Below are 15,098 nucleotides of genomic sequence, written 5' to 3'. Positions count from 1 at the left end.
GGTAAGAGAATAAAAACAGACCCCTGCTTTGCTTGCTTCAACCTCATCTGCTGTTTTCTCTTCCTCTTTTCCTTTTTCCTTCCTCCACTGTTTAGCTATCTCCTTGCTGCCCAACCAACCTTGAAAAACAGCAAAGATTAAAAAAAAAAAAAAAAAAAAAAAACTCTTGAAAGCAGTGTTCTGACAGTTGTCAGGAGGGATAGAATTTTTTTAAGGTCCATCCCAAGCAAGAAGCATAAAAGTGAGGACAATCTCCAATCAACTTGCCTGGAAGTTAGGCAGAAGTTAAAGATGAAGATTACCTCAAGCTGGGCTAGACTCACAAGTACAATACACCTCTCCTTCCCTTGCACCCTAAAACTCCTATCCTGCTTTGGGAGAGGAGTTACTTGATCTTCAAGTCTTTCCTGATATACACCAGCTACATAAGATTTTTTTTAAAAAAAAGAGAATTTTTAATATTTATTTTTAGTTTTCGGCAGACACAACATCTTTGTTTGTATGTGGTGCTGAGGATCGAACCCGGGCCGCACGCATGCCAGGCGAGTGCGCTACCGCTTGAGCCACATCCCCAGCCCCTAAGTAAGATTTTTAACTTTCATTTGACTTGCACTGTCTTTCCTTGACAGTATCCATATGGAAAAGGACATCATAATTCAGTGTGAGATGCCAGACACTGGTGGGGGCAGCATGTTGTGGGGCATCAGAGCTTGAGTTGAGTATACAAGGCATCCTTGCAGAATCTAGAATTAGGGATCTTATTTGTGATTTAGAAATCTGGAGACTACAAAAGTAAGGGATTTTATATGTTGTTTTGATGCCTCTCCTAGCATCTAAACAGTGCCTGGTAACTAAAAGACTCAGATGCTAAGTGTTATGTGATAAATGAATTAATGAATAAATAAATCACCTGAAAGATGGTTAAGAGCATAATCATACAAGGACATCATTCATTCTATCATAGATGATATTTTCTTTTTAAATAGTGAAAGCTTTTTTTGTTTTATAAGGCCAGAAGTTATTGCACATGATGAGAGAGCTCTGCTGTTCCATGAATGTTAACCCTCATTATACAAATCCTATTCTAAAAAAATACTTAGCACCACAACAATAAGACAAAATCCCAAGACAAGACACATTCCAGACACCTTGAGAGTTAAATGGGAACCTGGTAATAATTATCTTATTTATAAAAAATAAATAACATGGAAAATATAAGCGGTGGGGAAAGACTTCCTCTTTTAAGCAGTATTGTATTTTTTAATGTTTTAGTTGAAAAAATAATATTTAACTAAAATATTTTAAAATGTAAAACAATAATACAATGATTCTTTGACATTGAATATTATTATTTTCATGATCCAGCTTTATTTAAAAGTGTTCATTAAATATTAAATGATGATAATCCTATTCATCTTCTAATTGTATAATTTAAATTAGATCACATTGTATATTGAATCATTAAATTTAAACCTATAGGCAAATAGAGATTAGCATATGTTTTGATGATGGATGACAGGTCATACACATATATTTGTATGTGTATATTATATTCCTAGCCATATTATATTCTGCTGCCATGTATAACTAATTAGAACAAATTAAAAACTCAAATAACCCAATTTATAAATGGAAAAATGAATTAAATTTCTCAAAAGTAGAAATACAAATGGCCAACAAATATATGAAAAATGTTCACCGTCATTAGCAAGTAAGGAAATGCAAACATTCAGATTCCATCTCACACTGGTCAGAATGGAAGTCACCTATAAACAATAACAAATGCTAGAGAGAATGTGAATAAAAGGAAGGCTTTTGCACTCTCGTGGGATTATAAATTAGTATGACCACTATGGAAATCAGTGTGGAGGCCCCTTAAAAGACTAGGCATGAAACCACCATATCACCCAACTTTATCACTCCCTGGTATTTATCCTAAAGAACAATCATTATACTATGGTGATGCATGCATGCCCATGTTTATAGAAGCTTGATTCACAATAGGCAAACATGGACCAGCCTAGGTGTCCATAAACAAATGAACAATTAAAGAAAATGTGATGTAAAGGGTGAGGATATAGCTCAGATGGTAGAGTGCTTACTTTGCATCCACAAGGCCCTGAGTTCAATCCCCAGCACCAAGGAAGGAAGGAAGGAAGGAAGGAAGGAAGAAAGAAAAAATGTGAAGAAATGAGAGCTTCTGGGCTCGAGTAAATCTCCAGACTCTGGACCCAAAGCCTGCTGCAGTCCTAGGTCACGCACAGCTCACAAGCTGCTTAACAGAAACACCTATCAAAAAAAAAAAAAAAATCCAAATTCAAGAAACCTACAGGACGCCAAATGTACAAAATCATAACAGACCCACACCAAGGCACATTATAATGAAAATGCCCAACATACAGAATAAGAAGAGAATTTTAAAAGCCACAAGAGAAAGGAATCAGATTACATATAAGGGAAAGCCAATTAGGATAACAGCAGATTTTTCAACACAGACCCTGAAACAACATATATCAAGCTCTGAAAGATAATGGGCACCAACCAAGAATCTTGTATCCAGAAAAATTAAGCTTCAGATTTGAAGATGAAATAAAAACCTTCCATGACAAACAAATTTGGAAGAATTTATAGCTAAAAAACAGGCACTACAAAACATCTTTGGCAAAATATTTCATTAAGAGGAAATGAAAAATAGCAATGAAAATCAGTAGAGGGAGGTAGTACACTGAAGGAAAAACTAATCAAAGAGGAAAACCAATTCAAGTAAAATTTAAAAAAATAAACAAATATGGCTGGAAATACAAACCCTGTCTCAACAGTAACCCTAAATATTAATGGATTAAACTCACCAATCAAAAGACATAAGACAGCAGATTGGATTTTTAAAAAGATCCAAAAATATGCTCCCTTCAGGAGACTCATCTGATAGGAAAAGACTTATACAGACTGAAGGTAAAAGGTTGGGAAAAATCATACCACTCTCATGGACTGTGGAAGCAAGCAGGGATTTCCATACTCATATCAAATAAAATAGACTTCAAGCCACGACTAATCAAAAGGGATAAAGATGGACATTATATACTGCTCAAGGGAACCATACACCAACAAGACATAACAATCATTAATATATATGCCCCAAACAATGGTGCAACTACGTTCATCAAACAAACTCTTCTCAAGTTCAAGAGTCAAATTGACCAGGACACAATAATCTTGGGTGACTTTAACACACCTCTATCACCACTGGATACATCTTCCAAAGAAAAGATAAATAAAGAAACTATAGAACTCAATAACACAATCAATAACTTAGACTTAACTGACATATATAGAATATTTCAACCTGCATGAAGCAGATACACTTTCTTCTCAGCAGCACATGGATCCTTCTCTAAAATAGATCATATACTATTCCACAAAGCAACTGTTAGTAAATACAAAAAAGTAAAGACACTACCACGCATTTTATCAGATCATAATGGAATGAAATTGGAAATCAATGACAAAATAAAAAATAAAAATTTCTCCATCACCTGGAGACTAAATATGCTACTGAATGAACAATGGGTCACAGAAGACATCAATGAGGAGATTAAAAAATACTTAGAGGAAAATGAGAACATAGACACAACATATCAAAATCTCTGGGCCACTATGAAAGCAGTACTAAGAGGAAAATTCATTGTATGGAGTTCATTCCTTAAAAGAAGAAAAAGTCAACAAATAAATGACCTCACACTACATCTCAAAGTCCTAGAAAAAGAACAAACCAGAAGCAAAAGCAGTAGAAGGCAAGTAATAATAAAAATTAGAGCTGAAATCAATGAAATTGAAACAAAACAAAAAACAATTGAAAAAATTGACAAATCAAAAAGTTATTTTTTTGAAAAAATAAAATTGACAGACCCTTAGCCACGCCAATGAAGATAAGGAGAGAGAGAGAACTCAAATTACCAGCATATGTGATGAAAAAGGTAATATCACAACAGACACTACAGAAATACAGAGGATAATTAGAAATTATTTTGAAATCTTATACTCCAATAGAAGACATTGAAGGCATCGACAAATTTCTTATATTATACAATTTGCCCAGATTAAGTCAGAAAGATATACACAATTTAAACAGACCAATATCAAGTGAGAAAATACAAGGAGCCATGAAAAGACCACCAACCAAGAAAAGGCCAAGCCTGGATGGATACACAGCTGAGTTCTACAAGACCTTTAAAGAAGAACTAATACCAACACTCTTCAATTTATTTCAGGAGATAGAAAAAGAGGCAGTTATTCCAAACTCATTCCACGAGGCCAACATCACCCTGATACCAAAACCAGGCAAAGACACATCAAAGAAAGAAAACTTCAGACCAATATCTCTAATGAATGTAATGCAAAACTTCTCAATAAATTTCTGGAAAATCGAATACAAAAACACATCAAAATGATTGTGCCCCATGATCAAGTGGGATTCATCCCAGGGATGCAAGGTTGGTTCAACATAACAAAATCAATAAATGTAACTCATCACATCAATAGACTTAAAGATAAGAATCATATGATAAATTCAATAGACACAGAAAAGGCATTTGACAAAATACAGCACCCTTTTATGTTCAAAACACTGGAAAAACTAGGGATAACAGGAACATATCTCAACATTGTAAAGGCTATGTATGTTAAGCCTCAGACCAACATCATTCTAAATGGAGAAAATTGAAGGCATTCCCTCTAAAAACTGGAAAAAGACAGAGATGCCCTCTTTCACCACTTCTATTCAACATAGTTCTTGAAACACTGGCCAGAGCAATTAGACAGAAGAAATAAATCAAAGGAATATGTGTAGGAAAAGAAGAACTTAAATTAGCACTATCTGTTGCCAATATGATTCTATACCTAGAAGACCCAAAAAACTTCACCAGAAAACTTCTAGAACTAGTAATTGAATTCAGCAAGGTACAGGATATAAAATCCACACCCATAAATCAAAGCATTCTGTATATCAGTGACAAAGCCTCTGGGAAGGAAATGAGGAAAACTAACCCATTCACAATAACCTCAAAAAAAATGAGATACCTGGGAATCAATTTAGAAAAGAGATGAAATATCTCTACAATGAAAACTACAGGGTTCTGCAATCTGTATATGGGGTAAAAATGGGAGCTCATAACCCACTTGAATCAAATTGTGAAATATGATATATCAAGAACTATGTAATGTTTTGAACAGCCAACAATAAAAAATTTAAAAAAAAAATAAAAAAAAAAGAATTTAAAAAAAAAAATAAAAAAATAAAAAAAAAAAGAAAACTACATAACCTTAAAGAGAGAAATCAAATAAGACCTTAGAAGATGGAAAGATCTACCTTGCTCTTGGATAGGACAAATTAATATTATCAAAATGACCATACTACCAAAAGCACTCTACATATTTAATGGAATTCTGATCAAAATCCCAATGGCATTCTTCATAGAAATAGAAAATGCAATCATGAAATTCATCTGGAAAAATAAGAGACCCAGAATAGCTAAAGCAGGAAGAGTGAAGCAAGTGAGATCACTATACCAGACCTTAAACTATACTACAGAGCAATAGTAACAAAAACAGCATGGTATTGGCAGCAAGACAGACTGGTAGATCAAGGTACAGAATAGAGGACACAGAGACTAACCCACAAAATTACAATTATCTTACATTAGACAAAGATGCCAAAAATATGCATTGGAAAAAAGATAGCATCTTCAACAAATGGTGCTATGAAAACTGGAAGTCCATATGCAACAAAATGAAATTAAACCCATATCTCTCCCCATGCACAAAACTTAACTCAAAATGGATCAAGGACATAGGAATTAAACCAGAGACTCTGCGTCTAATAGAAGAAAAAGTAGGCCTTAATCTTCATCATGTGAGATTAGGCCCCAACTTCCTTAATAAGACTCCTATAGCGCAAGAATTAAAACCAAGAATCAATAAATGGGATGGAATCAAACTAAAAAGTTTCTTCTCAGGAAAAGAAACTTCCTGGGAGCAAATCTTTACCCCTCACACATCAGATAGAGCACAAATCTCTAGGGTATATATTGAACACAAAAAGCTAAGCACCAAAAAAAATAATAATAATAAATAACCCAATCAACAAATAGGCCAAGGAGTTGAACAGACACTTCACAGAAGAGGATTTACAATTAATCAACAAATATATGAAAAAGGCTCACCATCTCTAGCAATCAGAGAAATGCAAATCAAAATCACTCCAAGATATCATCTCACTCCAGTCAGAATGGCAGCTATTATGAGACAAACAACAATAAATGTTGGCAAGGATGTGGAGGAAAAAGTACACTCATACATTGCTGTAAATTGGTGCAGCCAATTGGAAAGTAGTATGGATATTCCTTGGAAATATGGGAATGGAACCACCATTTGACCCAACTATCCCTCTCCTTTGACTATACCAAAGGATTTAAAAACAGCATACTACAGGGACACAGCTACATCAATGTTTATAGCAGCACAATTCACAATAGCTAAAATGTGGATCCAACCTAGATGCCCTTCAGTAGATGAAAGGATTAAAAAAAATGTTGCATATATACACAATGGAATATTACTCAGCAATAAAAGAAAATAAAATCATTTGGTAAATGTATGGCGTTGGAGAAGATAATGCTAAGTGAAGTTAGCTAACCCAAAAAAACAAATGTTGAATGTTTTCTCTGATATAAGGAGGCTGACTCATGGTGGGGGTAGGGAGAGGGAACATGGGAGGAATAGATGAATTCTAGATAAGGAAGAGAGGTGGGAGGGAAAGGGAGGAGGCAGGGGATTAGCAAGGATGGTGGAATGTGATGGACATCATTATCCAAAGTTCATGTATGAAGACACAAATTGGGTGTCAACCTACTTTATATACAGAAATACAAAAAATTGCGGTATATATGTGTAATAAGAATTGTAATGCAAAAAAGTACATGTATAAAAACATGAGTTGGTGTGAACATACTTTATATACAAATATATGAAAAATTGTGTTCTATCTGTGTAATAAAATTGTAATGCATTCCGCTGTCGTGTATTTAAAAAAATAAAATCAATAAGAAAAAAGAAAACAATGATCCTACTAAGAAAAAAAATGTGATACACACACACACACAAAATGGAGTTTCATTCAGCCATAAAGAAAAACAAAAAGTATGTCATTTGCAAGAAAATGGATAGGTTGAGACTATTATGTTAAAGGAAATAAGCCAAACTCAGTACTTCAAGTTTTCTTTCAAATGTGGAAGCTATTGAAGCAAAAGAAAAAGAAAAGCAGGGGCGGGGAGTGTTGTGCAGGAATATCGTGAGAATCAAAGGAAGATCAATAGAGTCGAAAAAAAGGGAGCAGGGAAGGAAGGTGAGGAGGGAAAAGAGAAATACTGGGGAATGATAATGTTCAAATTATACTGTTACATTGTATGCATGCACAATTACATAACAAATCCCATCACTATAATGCACCAATAACAAATGTGGGAAAAACACACACACACACACACACACACAATGGAAACAAATATCAAAGTTGCATTTGATGACCAAGGTGAGAGTAAATGGAGTTATTTTATGAAATAAATATCACAGTCTATTAAAATGCAACAGAAATAACATGGCAAGGGATTAATCTGATACAGGATTATGATCTGGAACATAAAAGTTTGGAATTACATTGCAATATGTAATGGTACTTCAAAGGCATTTTTTTTAGGAAGCTGAGATAGTTTCATTGGTAAAAATCACACTTAAAGAAATATATATCAGAATTCCATGCACACATTTCCAGAAAATTAAAGAGATGTGAAAAACTCTCAAATCTGAAATCATAATTATCATGTTTATCAAAATGTCTATAAAACAATGTAAGAAATATGCAGATCAACACCCAAATGAAAATGGATGCAAAAATTCTTCATACAATTTTGGAAAGCCTATCTTAATAATGTGTACAAATAATGCACCAGAACAGCTGGGAATTTAGCCTGGAATGCAAAGTTGATTTAACATTTGAAAATCAGTCAAAGTAATTCACAATATTAAGATGTTTATGAAAAGAAACCAACAAATAATCTCCATGAAGGCAATATAATGACAAAAATCTCATGTCAAGTCATATTTAAAACTCTTGGCATACAAAACTTGGAAACTTTTGAACCATATTGTGCCTCAAGAGAACATGACACTAACATTGTGGTGAAGGAATAGACAATTTCCCCTTAAGCTCAGAAACAAAGCAAAGCTATCTACCCTACTTCTATCCAACATCTCTGCTGTAGGGATTAGCCAAAAACACAATAATAAAGGCAAATAAGTTTTAAAACAGACAAACAAAACATAATTGACTCAGTAGAAAATTTTTAGCATCCTACAAAAAGTTATAAAATCTACGTGCAATTCATAATATCGAAAGATGTGTGATCCATATACATAAAATAATTTTATTATTGAGTAGCAATGAAATTCACAAACTAAAATAAGAAACACCTTTTATAATAATATACGGGGAATGCATTTATAAAACATGAATGATTTATGTAAGAAAAACCATAAAATGTTCCTCAGATAAAACAAATGCCTAAATATGTTGAATAAATGCCATATTTATGATCAAATTTCTTTTTTATCTATAAAATGCTCTATATTAACATACTTTGTACACTTCTGAACATCTAAAAACACGAGATATTTTCAATAAGGACTCCAACTTGCCACTGCGCACATAGTATTGTCAAATGACTTACCTACCCGCAGTCTGGTGCAAGACCTTCTTCTCAGTCTCCTTGTTCCCTTTGTCCTCTTCTTCTAGAAGGTGGGGGAAGTTGAGAGCAGAGGTGGGTTTCTTTTGTTTTGTTTTGTTTATGTTATAGAGGCAGGGCCTTCAACAAATGGGCAGGAAGTCTTCCAAAGGGTGGTGGACCCTTGCAGTCGGCAAATATGGCGTGTCCCTCTACCTTTTCTCTTTTTGGTAGAACCAAGACCAACTGCCGTGGACCAGGGCTTCCTCACCTTCCGGGACCCTTAAGGCCTTTACTCGCGGTTGTGGGCCCAGCAAGGTCGCGCAGGGCCCGGATGTGCGGGCTCCATGGGCTCCCGGGCAGCCCCTGCCACTTACCTCACCACGCGAAGTCCTTCCTGAGGGGACAGGATAGGGTCTGGAGACCAAGCCGCACGCAGAGTCTGGGTCCCCACAGGCCGCTGCCATGGGGTCCTCAAGCCCGAGGGCCTCGGCTGGCAGGCCAGTGGGCAAAAGCTGCCAAACAATGGGTGTCCGCAAGACCTATCCCCACCCCCAACTCTCCCTCCCAGCGGAGGAGGAGCACCCCAGATGGCCCACGGAGCAGGCAGCACTGCAGTCTTTGCCACTTGGCTGCTGGAACTAGCAGACACTTCTTTTATTGCTGTTAGTCATACCTTCCTCATTCTTCAATAGACTTCAGATATCCCTTTTTTCTGCATAATATCCTGAGGATTTTATGTAGAAATCTACAAATTCTAAAGTCTGTGTGCAAATGCAAGGAATTTAGGGGAAAAGTGTGAAAAATTATGAAGAAAGAAAAAGGACTTATGCTTCCCAATATGCTGTTAGTTTATACTGATCAAAACAACCCTATTGCCATAAAGACACATAAATCAATGTAGTGGAAAACATTGAGAGTCCAGAGTAGACCCACATTTATATGGCCAATTGATTATCAAAAAAATAAAAATGTTAAAGTACTTTTGTGGAGAAAAGAATACGGGAATATACATGGGGCAGGGGGACTTGGTCCACATTGTACACAATGTAAAAATGTTAGACAACTTCAATGGGAGACTTCATGTAATGTCATAAATTATATAACTTTTAGAACATGACACAAAGGAAAACCACATAAACTTTTAGAACAAGACAGAAAGTGTGTGGGTTGGCAATGATTTCTGAAACACAACATAAAGAGCATTAATCAGAGAAGAAATAATAAATTGTAATTTATCAAAACGAAAAAGAAAAGTAAACTGCTGTTCAAATTAGAAAAGCAAGTAATATATGAATTTTTAAAACATATAGCTCTGGGCTGGGTTTGTGGCTCAGAGGTAGAGCACTCACCTAGCACGTGTGAATTGCTAGGTTTGATCTTCAGCACCACATACAAATAAACAAATAAAATAAAGGTATTATGCCCAACTATAACTAAAAATAATTTTAAAAACCCATAGCTCATAAAGAACTTTAATCTATAGCACATAAAGAATGCGTTCAATGAAATAACAAGGCAAGCAAACTTAAAGAGGGTGAAGTGTTTGAATAGACTTCACTAAATAACACATACAAATGCAAAAAAATACATAAAATGTTCAAATCATTGGTCATTTGAGGAATAAAGAATAAAATCAGAATGTCTTACAACTATCATCTTAATAGTGGTTGTCATATTTTACATCAATATTTTATGATACTTTGACATTAGAATATTGTGTTCTTAGGAAGCAAAATTGCCCTTCACATGGTTTATGAATTCCTAGAAAAAGAAATAATTTACCTATGATCATGCCTTTGATATGAAAACCAATCAGTCCTAAATAAATATTGCTGTCTGCCCCTTTTTATCAGATTTCTGCAGTCTAGAATATTGCCTTCCTTTTATAAACTACTCAGAACCAGGAATTAGACAATCAGAGAACAATCTATTATGGTTTGGATATGAGGATTCCTCCCCGCCACACACACACAAAAAACAAACAAACAAACAAACAAAAAAACTCCTGTTGATGTAGGAATATTTGGAGCTAAAATGATTTGATTGTGAGAGCCCTAACTTAATCAGTCCATTCTGGTCTGCATGGACCGACTAGATGTTAAATGTAGTCAGGTGGAGCATAACTAGAGGGGAAAAAAAAGGGGACTATAGTATAGAAAGAAGGGATGGGAGCAAAGCAAAACAGAAACCCAGCAGGCCAAACATTACATATGGTAGCTCAGGTCAAGCATCTGTGGCATGTGGTAATAATATATGCACCTCAAAATGCTTCACCAGCTCTGTTCCTACAGCCTTGCCAGTTGCAGCCCACATGGACTAAGACTGCTAGGACATGGTCTGCTGCATTTCTGAAAACATCAGATAAGGAAAGAGCAATTTGAAACTATCTGGGGCTCCAACCAGCAGCCCTACCAAGCAAGTGCCTCCTCCCACTCCCACCAAAGCACCTGGTCTGTTGGAGATCAGTCCAGGACAAAAAGGATGCTCATGACTGTCACCATGAACTCTCAGCAACTGTTTTGAATATTTGGTTTTTGCAGAACTGAAAGAGTTCATTGCCTCAGCATGACCTGCCCTTTGGAGAAACACTACCAAGTCTTTAAGTCAAGTACTCTGCAAGCTGGCATTGCATAGGAGGCTACCTTCTGGAAAAATCTGAAGCCACCACCATGAGGGGGACTGTGCTGCTAAATAGTTTGAAGGTAAAGCTAAAGCCCTTGTCTCTAGGAATACGTGCCTCATGAAAATGTATCCCAGGTTGAATTTGCCTCATTCTAGGCAATTTCCCTCCTTCTATAAACTGAGTTTAGATAGGTTCCACCTTCCCAGCCCCCCATGTCAGGGAAAGGCAGATGTTGCCAATAAGGCCTTAAATGGCAGAAAAGACTCCTCTTCTTGCCTCTAAACTTCCTGAGAATTTTGTCAGTCAGTGATTATGTCCATCTTATCGTTTGAATTTTGCACCAAGATCGTTCTCTCTGTAAAACCCATCACTTTGGCATTGCCAAGATCCAGTTCCAGAGTATACCATGAAATGAACAATATGGTACATAACAAGTTATGATCTCAGTCTACACAAAATGCAGAACCCACACTGTGAATCTCACTTTATTCATTGCACCTAAATTTTCAAATGCATTGGCATGGTTTGAATATTATTTTTTTAATGATGGTAAGATGTTTAGCAAAAATTCTCCCCCATAATTCCTGACATTTGTGTTCCTTCCTTCCTTTTTTTCTCTTTTTTCTTTAGCAGTCTTTCCAGGTAATTGTGTGTTTTATTAGTCTTCTCAGATAGTTGGTCTTTGGACTCTTGATCCTCTTTGGTATGTTTACTTTTCTAAGTCATTAGTTTTAGCTTTTATTCTGGGTTTCATCTTAACTTCTGCTTTCTTTGGCTTTCTTTTCCTGTTCATTTTTAAACCTCTTTAGAGAGACTCAGCTCATTGATTTATAGTCTTTATTCTTTTCTGATTTAAGCTTTCAAGTTTATCAAATTTTTTCCAAGTATGACTAGCTGAGATCTAAAGGTTTGGTACAAAATACTTCATCATAGTTAATTTTTAAGTATTTACTAATTTCCATTATGATTTCTCTGTTGCCCTGAAAAATACTACTTAATTTTCAAACAAATAAAAGTTTCTGCTTATCTGTTTATTGGTGATTTTAGCACGATTATATTGAGGTGAAAAATTTCCCCTGTTTGATTTTAATACTTTGAAATTTTGGATACTTCAGCATATCATCAATGTGTCACTGAGTCCTCAATAAGATGGTATGTTCCACAGTTGTCGAGTGTGCAATGCTCCACATGATTTTTAGAACAATTTGGCTAATTGTTGTTCACACTTTCTATATTCTTACTAATTTTAAAATCTCTTTGTTTTACCAATATCTGAGAAAAGAATGTTAAAATCTCCCAAAACAGCTGTGATCTTGTTCTTTTCTCCATTTCAGTCCATAAAATTTTGCTTTATCTATTTTTAAGCTATGTTGTTTTCTGTGCCTAATTTAAGCATTATTATATCTTCCTGGAAAGTTAAACCTTTTATGTTATGAAGTGTTGCTCTTGATGATAGTATTGATTATGCATTTCATCTTAAAGAATAATATTTCTAATATTAATAGAGCAACATTAGTTTACTTTTGGTGTTTTTATGCTACATCTTTTGAATTTCTTTATATAAAATTTTCTGTCCCTTCCCTATTTTAGATGTGTCTCTTCTGAAAACCATATAGCCATGTTGTGTTTTTGTCTGGCCTAAAAAAAAAAACAACAAAAACTTTGTGTTAGTTAGAACAACTGGCCCATATAACTAATGAAATTCTTCATTTTAGATTTTTCGTATTATCTAATTTCAATACAATTGTCTAGTGATTACTACATTCTAGATACTAAGTCTGATACTAATGGGGTTGCCTCCTTATTCCTGCTGTGATTTGTTTCCTGCATCATTTTCCTCTAAAGCCCTGGATTGTGGAATGTGTTTCACTGGATGTAGTAGGTGGAGCATAGTCTCAGTCTTCATCTACAGCTGGCACCTTGACACTCACAGACCCATCTGATACTCATGATGGGAGTAGCCAATGACAGATTTCAGAGGATACATCAAAGCTCTTTGTATAAAATGTTCCTCAGGAGTGGAGAGACTGGGAAAGACACATAGATACTCTCCTGGTCAAGGATCAACAAGATGTTAGTGTTAGACCCACTCTAGGCAAGACCCTCTGGCCACACGTGGACTTTAGGTGGTTATGCAGCCTAAGGAGGTGTTGGGCTCCCTGCCAGAGTGGGCCCTTATCTTAGGTCTGAAGGGTACCACTGACTGGTAGGAAGTGAGAGTGGATTCTGTTGTTTGCAACTAAATACTGACCAGTATATCAGTATGGGGGATATAACATTCAGATATGGAGTTAAAGTGAAGGATGGAGCGAGATGTCCTGGTCACTTCACCACATCCACTCCCACTTCACCCCACAGCCATGAAAAACCAAAGTCATAGGTACCATCAGATCCATTGTTATTCCCTTTGGGGGTGAGAGGTTAAGTAACAGTTTGCTCTTGGAGATACAAAATCTGACCTCTAGGCAAGTGCAGGCTTTAGTTTTCCAGTTTCTGTAAAAATGTCCAGGGACCAGACATGGAGGCAGCTGAGTGTATCTGCTATATTTTCCACAGATGTGTTTTGGCTGCAGATAAAGAAAATCCCCCAAATGAGAGAGGCTTAAATTGTAAGAACATTTGTCATCATGCATAGTAAGGAATGCAGAGAGAGGATTTGTGAATTCAGTGGTTCCATAAACACCAACTTCCTGTTGAGTACTGCAGAGGGTCTGATACTTTATCCTACTTGCAATTTCATTGGTTAGTCTGACACATTTTCATGGATGCTGGTTGCCTGAGCTCCTGCCTTCAAATGATATCTAAAGTTGAAGGAAGACAGACTACTAGTGATACAGAGCTGAAGAACTTATATATAGTTTTGGGTAATGACAAAGTACATGAATTATTAATATCTCTCTTCAAGCAACTCAATGCTTTTTATCAGGTGACCAAGCATCAGACCTCTACTGTCAAATCAGCATAGACTTGAAATGTCTGCCACTACTCATTCATTTTATAGCCTTATCCCTGAAAGCTCCAAGACCACTTCTTCCAGATTCCATTTGCTAAACCATCACTCTAACTCTAAACCTTTGTTTCAAAGTTAACTCATACCTCTGGTGCTAAACCTTTGCTCCAATGACATACTACCACTGGTATAAGTAATGGGCTTCATTCCTTGAAGCTCCAAGAAGGAGCACCATTCTCTGAGCATATAACTTCCATACCTGGAAGAAATCAGAATTTTATGTTCAGGAAAGAAGGCAACCAGCAAGGTTTCCCGTGGGTTGTTTTTCAAAGAAGCTGGAGTTGAAGCCCTTTGTGATCTTACCCTCTCATGCTGGGTCTGCTTATTCACTTACCTATTGTCAGAGAGCCATGCCTGGGATCCCACTCAATCCCTACATCTCCAAGATTTTGCAGTTTGTGCTTTTGTTTAGTCCGAAAGCCTTAGAGGACACTGACTGAGTGCCACATAATACCCTGGTGGGGTTTGGGGGACCACCTCCTGCTTCTGAAGTGTCATCTACAGTCTAGTTACACTTGCCTTAATTCTAAGTATTGTAGATGTGGCACTTGTGATTCTCATAGCAGCACTATTAAGCGCATGCTACATATGCTCATTTTGCAGAATGAAGACATAAGGGTTGAGTAACTTCCCAACTTTACCCAAATAGTCCGTGGCAGAGCTGGGTCCAAACCCAGGTGATCCTGGC

This window comes from Marmota flaviventris, chromosome 4 (genome assembly GCF_047511675.1).
Source record: "Marmota flaviventris isolate mMarFla1 chromosome 4, mMarFla1.hap1, whole genome shotgun sequence".
NCBI classification, from domain to species: Eukaryota; Metazoa; Chordata; class Mammalia; order Rodentia; family Sciuridae; genus Marmota; species Marmota flaviventris.
Note: the sequence above shows the minus strand (reverse complement) of the source record.